Raw genomic sequence first — 12,003 nt, 5'->3', positions numbered from 1 at the left:
GGCAGTGTACTGAAGGCCTTGGTATGTCATATATGTTCCAAAGGGTGGGAGATAAACTCTAGGCAGTTTCAGAAGACAACCAAAGAAATAGTCCACCACTGAAGAGGAATTACACAATCAATTAGACAAAATGACTCAATCAGTTCACATCATCCTGTATCTGTAATTGCCACCCCCACCACCAATTGCTGTCAAAATGGCTGCATGAATGAAGTAGCCATTGTGGCAGTGCTGAAAGCTATGCATGACCCCAACTGCAAAGGGTCCACTCACCAAGACTGATCTAGCTACTGGTGGTGCTGCTGAATGTCTAATCTCCCAACAAGAGACCAAGTATGAGCACCTCAATAGGGGACAATTCTTCTGAATAGAAGCTAAGAAACTATAGCCCATGGTCCAAATCCAGTCCACTGTCTGTTTCCGGAAACACAGAACTCTCATTTGTTTACTTATTTTCTATGGCTGCTCTTGTACTACAGTGGTAAAGTTGAGTAGTTGTGAAAGAGACTGTATAACTCTCAAAGACTAAAATATATAGTATCTGGCCCTTTAGAGAAAAGTTTGCTAACCTCAACTCTGGCAGACCAACCAGGCACTTGGCTGGTAGCGAGTTGACTACATCGAACTTCTTAGACCTTGGAACGGGAAGTGATTCATTGTACTGTAATCAACATATATTCTGAGTGTGGATTTGCCTTCCCTACCCAAAGTACTTCATCCTGCGTTAAGGCTCACAATCTATTGACACGAAATTTGTAGTGTGTTGAATGGTGGTTGCCAAAAACCTATATGTCCATAAGCAAACTCCTTTAACCTGTGAAAAAAGTTATTTGAAAAAAGTTCTTTGCTGGTGCAATTAAGGGTCTTGAGATGAGATCATCCTGGATTATCCAGGTGTGCCCTAAATCCAATGATAAGTGTACTTACAAGAGATACAAAAAAGAGACTCTTTGTAGGAGAAGCATGTGAAGACAAAGCAGAGATTGGAATAATGCAGTCACAAGCCAAGGAACATCTGGCATGACTAGAAGCTGAAAGCATCAAAGAATGCATTGTCCTCTAGAGCCTTCAGAGGAAGCACAGCCCTGCCTACACTTTGATTTTGAAATTTTGGACTCCTGAACAGTGACAGAATAAATTTCTGCTGTTTTAAGCCTCCCAAATTGTAGTAATTTGTTACAACAGTCACAGGAAACTGTTGCAGATTTACAAACATTGTACTGAACCAAGGGACCGAATTAAAAGAAAAGGAGGTGTGACACTGGGCACATAACCGTGATCCTATCACAAACAGTACAGTCCAGAAGCTGCAGTCCAGTAGAGCAATGGTAGAGCCTTTTTTGAAGATGTGGCTGAGGTGTCAGCTAAGAAATACTACCTTGAAAGCATGAGATATCATCCTTTAGGATGTAGTATACAACTATAAATCAACAACCATCGTATGGTTCTAATTTGAGTACATGTGTCCAGAAAATAAGGTGTGGAAAGACAAGTGATTCCATTTAGTGAACTAATTGGGGTATTTTTGCTTTCTGTTCCTGCACATCTGGCTCTGTGGGTTGAGACATGCTTGTTCTTAAAGAAGACATGCTTCAACCATGAGAAATAACAAGAATCCTACTTGAACTTTAAACTGGGCCTGCTGCCTGGACACTTTGGGCTCCCCATACCGAGGGACAAGCAAGCAAGAAGAGGAGTGACCAGGTTTAAATTATCATGTTCATGTAATTTAGGTAAGTTTGATGTTATAGAGTGGAGGGAAAAAAGGAATATATTTGTCATCCAGATGATCTAATTCAACATATCATGGTACTCCTTTCTAAAATCAGATGGTGAATGGAGAAGTGCAGATGTCGCAACCTGAGCAGGGCATGGTGACTAGGGGAACACTTAGGAACAAGTCTCTGGGTCACTCCACTAGGTATGCCTCTGAAACCCATAGAGATACTAGCTAAGGGTGAAAGCAATCTAGAATGAATAGTAAAGGAGGGAGATTATAAATATTAGTTGAGGCCAGAAGACCAGCTGCTTCTAGAACTTACACTAAGCAAGGAGATCTCACCAGCGCAAATGGCAGATTGTAATGATGCTGTGCTGTGACCCCCAGACCCTCAGCCTTATTCCCTCAGCTGTTTCAGCAAGTGTTGCTTTCTGAAGGCTATAAGCCCTCTTAAGGATCTTCCTCAAAATTGCACCCTTTTCCTGGGGAAGACTGCATGTGGAGGTATAAATGTCTGGCACTCTTTGGTACCTGGGAAAAATTTTGAAGTCTCTCCTGCAAATGCATTTTATTTATCTTTTGAGATGATCTAATTATTTTTCTATTTTATAATATTACATTAATTTTTTTAAAAAAGTTAAACCAACAGTGAATTTCTGGGATAAATCCCACTTGTTTATGGTATATTGCCTTATTTTAATATAGTAGTGTATCTGATATATAGTACTTTGTTTAAGATCTTCGAGTTTATGAACATGAGGGGTATTTGTCAGGACTTTTGTTACGTCTTTGTCAGGTGTTCGTGTGGGGGTTATGCTGGTCTCATAAAAGAAGTTGAGCCATGTTCCCTCCTAATTTATGCTGTATGAGATTTGTAATATTTCCTACTTAAATGTATGATGGAGTTCACCAGTAAAATAATCCAGGTCTGGAATTTTCTTTTTGCTAAACTTTTTAACTATTAGTTCAATTCTGTAATAGATGTAGGGCTTGTCTCAGTTTTAGTAAGCTGTGCTATTCAAAGAACTTGTTTATTTCATCCAATTTGTTGGATTTGTTGCCATCAAATTATTTATGATAGTCTCTTATTATCCTTTTTTTTTTTTTTCTTGAAATACATAGCCTTTTATTTAATGGCTAATTTCAACTATTTTAAAATTTTTTCTGTACTTGGTTTAAAAATCAAAACAAATCTAAAATCCTCACAACGCACAAACAAAAAAATAACAGTTACCTGAGTCACTCCCAGCCAATCCTCAGCCCGACTCTCCAGAGGCAATGGTTTTCTACACTTTCAGCATTTTCTTCTGTTACTCAAAAAAATTCTGAGTAATATGTTTATATTATTTCTTCATTTTATTATTTAGAAATTATCTACTCTTTTAATATCTATTGGTCGTCCTTTCTTTTATTCCTGATGTTAATAATTTGTGTTCCGTCTTGTTTTTCTTGATCAGTCTAAACAGAGATTCCTCAGGTTAGAAATCGTTAATAGTGGCAACATATGACTTTGATCATTTTATTCTAATTTTTATTTTTCATTAATTTCTACGCTTATAATTTTATCTAGCTTTCCATCTTCTCTGAGTTTGTTTAGATTTTTTTCCCAAAATCCTTATGGTGAAAAATTAAATCATTTATTTTAAATGTTTATAAGGATATTATAATTATTTTTTTCTATAAGGGTTGCTTTAAATGTACTTACATATTATGATGTATTAAATTTTCATTATCATTTAGTTCAAAATATGTTCTAATTTTTTGGTGATTTTTGTTTTCACCCAGGGGTATTTAGACATGCTTTGTTTAACGTCCAAATATTTAGAGCTTTTCTTACCATCTTTCTCAAATTTGATAACCTTAGAGTCCAGGAGACATTCCCTGTAAATATGAACCTTTTGGAATTTACTGAGATTTATGTTATGGCCACAGATAGGGTATTTTTTGGTATGAATTATACACGTACTGAAAAAAAATGATTATTTTGTATTGGTGGCAGTATACTTGAAATGCCAATTGGTCAAAGATATTGACAGAGTTTTTAAATTTTTTTGTATCTTAACTAATTTTTTTTCTCTAGTTTTCTCTATCGATTACGTAGAGAAGGGGTATTTAATTACCCAACTATTATGTATTTTTATTTTCCCCCTTGTTTTAGTTACTTAGTGTGGGTGAACACAAACACCACAAGTGGGTGGCTTTACTGAAAAGATATTTGTTTTCTCACAGTCCTGGAAGCTGAAGGTGCAAATTAGGGCCTCAACTGTGTCAGTTCCTTCCTTGTTAGTAGCCCTGGGTATTCCTTGGTTCCTTGACTTGTAGTCTTCCTCTCGTGGTGTCAGTCCTCCCCCATGTGTTTGTCTCTGTGTGTATTTTGATCGCTTTATAAGTCTGAAGTGATTAGGTTTAGGATCTACTCTACACTGATATTGCCTCATTAACATAACAAAAGGAAACCCCTATATCAAAACAGGATCATATCCACAGATACAAGGGCTAGGATTTTAACACATATTTTGGGGGGTCACAAGCCAAGCCATAATGACCCTTTAATTCTGGCAGTTTAATATTTTATATATTTTGAAGCTCTATTACTAGTAACATACACATTTATAATTTACTTTTTCTTTTTAACGAATTGAGTCCTTGATCATTAAGAAATATGCCTCCTTATCTCTGGTAATAGTTTTTGGCATGAAATCTGTTTTGCCTTGTATAGATACCACTAGTTCCTGGTATCATAAATGGTGAAGCTCTTGACTGTAAGCCAAAAGTCTAGTGGTTGAAACTCACCCAGAGGCACCACAGAAGACAGGTTTGGTGATCTGTTTTTGAAAGGTCACAGCCTTCAAAATCCTTTGGAGCAGTTCCACTCTGCACACATGGGGTTGCCAAGAGTTGGAATAGACTTAGCAGTAATTAAAGACAACAACTCTAACTTTTTAATACTTACAGCATTCATAATAAGTATTGTTCTCATTCTCCTTTTAACTTACTCTGCCTTTATATTTAAAATGCATTTTTTGTAGATTTCATAGAGTTTGATCATGATTTTTTTATGCTGTGTCAAAATCCTTGCCCTCGATTTTGAGTGTTATTGCATTTTATGTGATCTCAACGTGCTTGGGTTTAATTCTACCATTTTAGTAGAAATTTTCTCTTTGTTTAATCTGTCTATTGATTAGTTTTTAAAAATAATTGCTTTTCATTTCCTGCCTACTTTAGATTATTTGACTGTTTTTATTGTTTTATATTTATTACTCCCTTTAGCCTTTAGGTATACTTTTTTGAATTATTTTATTTTTGCTTGCCTTTATAGGCATTACACTGTGCATCTTATTACTTAGAGTTATTTTTCAACTTTAGATAAAACAGAAACATCTTACAATTTTATATTTTAGTTTAACCCATGACTTTTTACTATTTTTATCATATATGATATTTTGCTATAATATTTTCTTTAAATTGTCTTCCATCTTTTAAATAAAGAAAAAAAAGTATACTCTTTATATTTATTATTTCTCTGTTGTCTATTTCTTCCTGTAGATCCTACTTTCCATCTGCTGTCAGTTCCTTCAGCATGAAGAAGCATTATTTGTAGGTATAGATTTTGAGGCAACAAATTCTCTCAATTTTATTTTTACATTTTAAATGTTGAAGAATACATGTGTATATTTTCTGAGTTGATAGTTTTGTTTTGTTTTGTTTCCCTTCTCAGTCTTTAAAAGACATCATTGTCTATTGGCCTTCATTTTTCCTGATAGAAATCAGCTTTTGCTTGTATAATTTTTTTTTCTCTTCTATCTTCAAGATTTTCCTTTTTTTCTTTCTATGCATTTTTTTCCTCCTTGAATTTCACTGAGCTTCTTGATTCTGTGTGTGTTATTATTTGCAACAAATGTTAAAGTATTTGGTCTTTTTTTAAATTTACTTTGTTAATTTGGTCTTTTTTTTCTGTCCATTTATTATGTTTCTCTTCTTATAGCTCCAGATGCAAGTACGTTAGCTTGTTTGGTAATTTTCCATAGCTCATTGAGGCTTTATTTTTCTTTTTTAAAATAATTTTCTGTGTTTCTCAGATATCATTAACATTCAATGATACCCTCATCTGTCTCCTTCCACAGTATCATAATTACTTTCCAGCAATTTCTTTATCTTGATATTGTATTTTATAACTAAAATTTCCATTTTTATAACTTCTATTTCATGCAGAGATCTCCCTCCTCTTCATTTTATTAACTATATTTCATGTCATGGCCTGGAACATCTTTATAATAGCTACATTATCATCTAATTCTGTTAATTACAACCCCTTAGACACATGGAAGTCAATTTTATTGACCCCATAATAAGAAAAAAAAATCTCTGTACATTTTTCTATTTTTTTCTAATATCTGGCAATTTTTAAATCATATTTTGGGCATTGTGTATGCTCCATGGTGAATAGCATTGACATTTGTTACTGTCATCTTCTTTATACATAGATACGGTATTTGCAAATTTATCTACATGTTAAAATTTATTTGTAACCTCCAAATCAGTACTCACAGTGCTTTCATGATTGTTCATGAACACGAGCAGAGCAGTGAAAAATTTGAGTCACCCAGTGCCCAAAGCTGGTTGGGTATTTTCTGACTTAGTGTTCACAGGCATTTTATAGAGCATAATTAACTACTGCAAATAATGAGAATCAACTATATCTTCTTTTAGAGAGTTTCAAGTTGTATACGTATTTTTCCAAGGGGCAGTTATTAATGTTAGATTAGATTGTCCCTTTTGGGGCTTGTTTTAAACATTATTAGGCTAGCTCTAGAGTAGCCCATACTCTTGAGCTAGATTACCCCTACTCTTAATATTTTCTGTAGTATCAGCTGAGTGCCCCTGGTATCGAATAAAGTCTTTCTACTCTGGCTCTTTGGAACTTCTATGTCTTCTATTTAACCTCTGGAATCTCTGTTCTGCTCAAAGTTTTCCTGTAGCTTTCTCTGTCATGTCCTAAGGAGTGTTTCTTTGTTCATATTCAGCATTATTTTTAGCCACAGACTTAAGATTACTCCATGCAGATTTCTGGAGCTTCTTGTCTCCAAATCTTCCCCTTCCTTATACACTGCCCCAGAATTTCAGCTGCTTTAGAAGATCTGATCTTTAACCTTTGTCTTTCCAGCTTAGTGAAGTCCCTGTGCCAGGCTTAGGGTCTGTATTTCATGCTGTCATCCAGAATGTGATCCCAGGAAGAAATCTGGAACAATTATGGGCTCATTTTGTGTTCTTCTCTTCTTTTTAAGATTATACTTCTGTACAATATATTATCTAATCTGTGAAAAAAGTCATTCACATATTTTGTCTTGTGTGGTAGGTTTTTATATCTGAAAATCTAGGTAAGTAGAGGTTGTTCTGTCATGGCCCACAAGATGGATTTTGAGAGGAAAAGAAGCACATAATCAATTGTAACAGAGTGGAAAAGAAATATGGGTATGGATGTAGTTAGGCTTAAAATTTATTGATGTAAAGAAGAAAGTTTCTATAATATGGATTCTACTTTGCAAATGAAATATGAAATCTATGTGTGCCTACAAGAGAGAAAGATGGCAGGCTCTGAAGTAGTCTATCTTGGATGGTCATAGGAAAAGCAGCCGTCTTGGTTTTTGACAGGGTAGCCTGTGTTATTCACCTAATTATTTTTATTTTTATTTGTACTTTTATCATTGAGATAAAATCATTGTCTAGCTCTTCTTGAACTTTTGTATGTACTGGTTTTTATCCTTCACCTTTCTTCACTCTCCCTCATCTCTGCCCCCTCCCCCCACCCTAAGTTTCCTTCTCACATTTTCTGCCCACCTAGACCACCAGGCTTGGGATGTGTCTCAGTCATCTAGTGCTGCTCTAACAGAGATACCACAATTGGATGGTTTTAACAAAAAGAAATTTATTCTCTCATACTCCAGTAGGCTACAAGTCCAAATTCAGGGCATCAGCTCCAGGGGAACACTTTCTCCGTTGGCTCTAGAGGAAAGTCCATGTCATCAGTCTTCCTTTGGTCTGGGAGCTTCTCTGCGCAGGAACCTCAGGTCCAAAGGATGCGCTCTGCTCCCAGCACTGCTTTCTTGGTGGTATGAGGTTCCCATGTGTCTCTGCTCACTTCTGTCTTTTATAGCTCAAAAGAGATTGCATTAAGACACTGATCTTGTCGACCTCATCAGTATAACCTCATCACAGTGATAGAATTTACAACACTTGAGGAGATCACATATAATCTCATCATAGTGGTAGAGTTTACAACACATAAGGACATCACATTAGATAACACAATCATACAATACTAGGAATCATGACCTAGCCAAGTTGCTACACACATTTTTTGGGGGACACAATTCAATCCATGACAGAATGGTTTCTCTTCTGGCAGGTGCCTTATGGAGGTTTCCTGAGGAATATTTTGTAAATGGAATTCTGTCATGAGAGCATGTAACTTGATGTCTGTACTGTGATTTTGGTAATACCAAACTTTATTAAATATACTTATAACTAAAAAAAAAAAGAAAAAGGGTGTTTGAGTCAAGGATTGGAAAATTGAATTGGAGGGATTTTGTGGACAGAGAAGAATATGTTTTCTTTTAAAAACAGAAAAGTACACTCACTAAAATGCCTCTAAACCCTGCCTAATATTTAGTTTGGGTGTTTCCTTCAGTGTTATAAAGTGCTTGTCTGTAGTATATAAAGATGTATTCGAATAGAGGAATAAGGAAGCCCACAGTGAGCTAAAGAGTAGATATTGTGTTAAACAATTCTCTAAATTGTTGAGAATTTTCTTGATACAATTCTAACATATAAATATTGAGATATTAAAGTATTGACCTGTCTAATAGTTTTATTAGAAGGAATAGAGGAGTATATGCATATCTCAAGTTGATTTGGAGATTTCTATTACTAGTATTTAAACATCTGTCATTTTACACCTTTTTTTTTAATCGTACCTAATTGAAGGAAATAAATAGACATAAAGACATACACATGCAAATTAGATCGTGAGTATAATAAAAACAGAATTGAATTTACTAAGGGAAATTCTGGTTCAGACTTGAGAATTTGGAAGCCACTTAAAACTATTTGGGGCTTTAGAATTGCATCCATAAGACGCTAGGTAATAAACACTATTATGTATGTTTCACTGGTGGATAATAAAGAGCAAATGGTTCATGTTAAATTTATCTAAACACATGATGGTGATTTTAGGGAAATCTTAGGGAAGGCAAATTTATAGAGTAAGAAAATTAAAATAACATAAAACTGACATGCCTGTTTTCTTTCCCTGCATCCTTGCAGCCTACCTGGGGATAAAAAAACTGCCTCAAGATCTGAATAATTTAGTTATGATAGCTCTGAAAGTTTTTTTTTTTTTTTTCTTCCACAGGGTGCTGTTTTCATTCAACAAAAATGAAGTAATGGAAATTAAATAAAGCATAAGTAAACAAAACAGTAAACAGAGTTCAAAGGCTCATCCTAATTTTTTGGAGTCCACTAATACCAGTAAAAAGAACATATCTTTCCAAATCTATTAATTTACTTAAAAATTATACTAATATGTAGTTAAAACTGTTTTAAGTTTTTTGAGTAAAGAGACACAGGTGTAAATCTTACTCTCATAAAAGGTAACTTTTGATTGCTAAAAGAAAATTAAACTGGATATAATTGTAAGGTAATAAATATTAAGATTGAGGTAAAGTCAGGGACAACACTGCCTCCCGAATTTCTACCCTCTCTACACCTGGACATTAATCCCCTATCAAGCTAAACTCCTTCACTTGTGCTCCTTATTGCATCCCCTCTGTTAGGCTCTGCCATCATGCCTTCTCCCTGCTGCATCAAAAGTTTTTGTTTTTCTCTCTCTACTACTATATTTCTATCAGTATACATATGTGATCTTAACAAACCACATTCCCCTCAGCTATGTCTTTTCTGTTTCTTTCACAGAAACTCTAATGAAATAATTGTCTACAGTAATAATCTCTCCTTGCTACCTCGTAGCCTCTGCTTAACCCACTGTAATTGTCCTCCCAGAGGCTCTCAGATTCCGCTTTGAGTACTCTTGTCAGGTTTGGCAATCTCCTCTACATTCTGCTTATTGTATATGACCTCTTGGCAACATTCAAGCGTGTGAGCACTGGTTTAAACAGTCCTTCAGGATATCCAGTTTCTATCTTTTTCTCCACTGTCTCCAACAACTTTCACACTCAACCTCTAAAATCCAGCAACACTGGCCTTCTTTCAAATTATTTAATGCTCTATCTTAGGGCTTCCACTTAGGAATTGTCTTCTGTTTAGACTGTTCTTTATTCAGATCTTTGCATATCTAAATCCTTTTTGTCATTCAGATCAAAATGAATTGTCATCTCCTTTAGGCCTTTCTTGGCTTCCTAAAATAAAATAGCTACCTGTCAATAACTATATTATCTTTTCTTTTTTTTTAATTTTAACTTTCAACTTAGTTTGCATCATTCTTAAAGGTTAAATTATTTATTTTATTTACATAGTATCTATATCCCCACACTAGAATATAAGCTTCCTGAAATAAAGAATGTATATTTTATTCATATCTAGCATCATTTCTGGAGCCCTGGTGGTGCAGTGGTTAAGACCTCAGCTGCTAACCAAAAGATAGGCAGTTCAAATCCACCAGCTGCTCCTTGGAAATGTAATGGAACTGTTCTACTCTGTCCTGCAGAGTTCCTATGAGTCAGAATCGACTCGACAGCAACTGCTTTGGTTTTGGTTATCATCAGTAGTGAAGATGTAAGTCAGATAATGCATGGTTAACTGACATTTGTTAAAAGAATAATATGGGAATATGGGAACCAATAGGCAACATACTTAACATAGACAAAGGGATCAGAGAAAAGTTTGCTGCTGCGGATGATCCGTGAACTGAGCCTTAAACAAATGCCAGCCAGTAACAAAAGGATAGGCACTCCAAGAACAGTGGTCTACACCAAAAAAACAAACCCATTGCCTTCAAGTCAGCTCTGACTCATAGCGGCCCTGTGACAGAGTAGAACTGCCCCATATGGTTTCCAAGCCTGTAAATCTTTACAGAAGCAGATTGCCATATTTTTCGCCCATGGAGCGGCTGGTGGATTCTAACCGCGAACCTTTCAGGTAGCAGCCAAGCGCTTCAACCTCGTTACAGAGGCCTATGTTGAAGGAGAACGAGGGGATAAGACAGATAAGTAATTATGATTTGGCTACTCTTAGTTATGTTAGGTAAGTTAAGTAAGTTATTAGCATCTCTGTGGATCAGTATTCACGTTTATATAATGGAAAAAAATTATCTCATAATATTGTATGTTAGTGTTAATTTAAGTACAAATTTACTTAAACAGTACAGTATATAGTAATTTTTATTCATTCTGTAGACTAAAAAAAATTGCCCATTTGTCTCCCATTGTCATTTAGCAATGTATTAGTTTTCTATGCTGAATAACAAAATACCACAAATTGAGCATATTAGAATGGCAAAGACTGATTATCTCATAGTAGTTGGGTCCTATGCAAGACTGCAGTCAAGATGTTCACCAAGGATCACTTCTCATCCAGAGATTTGACTGGCAATAGATCTGCTTCCAAGCTCACTCAGGTTGTTAATAGTATTCATTTTATGGTGGCTTGATACTGAGGGTGCTAGCTTTTTTTTTTTTTGTATTATATATTCTTTTTTCTTTTAATTTTTTTAAACTGTACTTTAAATGAAGGTTTACAGAACAAATAGTTTCTCATTAAACAGTCAGTACACGTTGTTTTATGATATTGATTAACAACCCACGACATGTCAACACTCTCCCTTTTCGACCTTGGAGGACCTTTTTTTTTGGTGAGAGTATACATAGCCAAAGTTACACCATTTCAAAAGTTTCTACATGTACAGTTCAGTGACATCGATTACATTCTTCCAGTTGTGCTGCTATTCTCATTATCCTTTTCCAAATTATTCCATCACCATTGTCTTCAACTCACTGCCCCCTAGGCTTCCCATCAAATCTTTTGAGTTGCTATTGTCAATTTGATCTCACATAAATAACTCTTTTTTTTTTTTGTACCTTAAATGAAGGTCTGCAGAACAAATAGCTTCTCAATAAACAGTTAGTACACATATTGCCCTATGACAATGGTTAACAACCCCATGACATGTCAACACTGTCACTTCTCAACCTTGGGTTCCCTATCACCAGCTTTCCTGTCCCCTCCTGTCTTCTAGTCCTTGTCCCTGGACTGCTGTGCCTCATTAGCCG

This window comes from Trichechus manatus, unplaced genomic scaffold (genome assembly GCF_000243295.1).
Source record: "Trichechus manatus latirostris isolate Lorelei unplaced genomic scaffold, TriManLat1.0 scaffold00055, whole genome shotgun sequence".
Lineage (NCBI taxonomy): Eukaryota > Metazoa > Chordata > Mammalia > Sirenia > Trichechidae > Trichechus > Trichechus manatus.
This window is presented reverse-complemented; position numbering follows the sequence as displayed.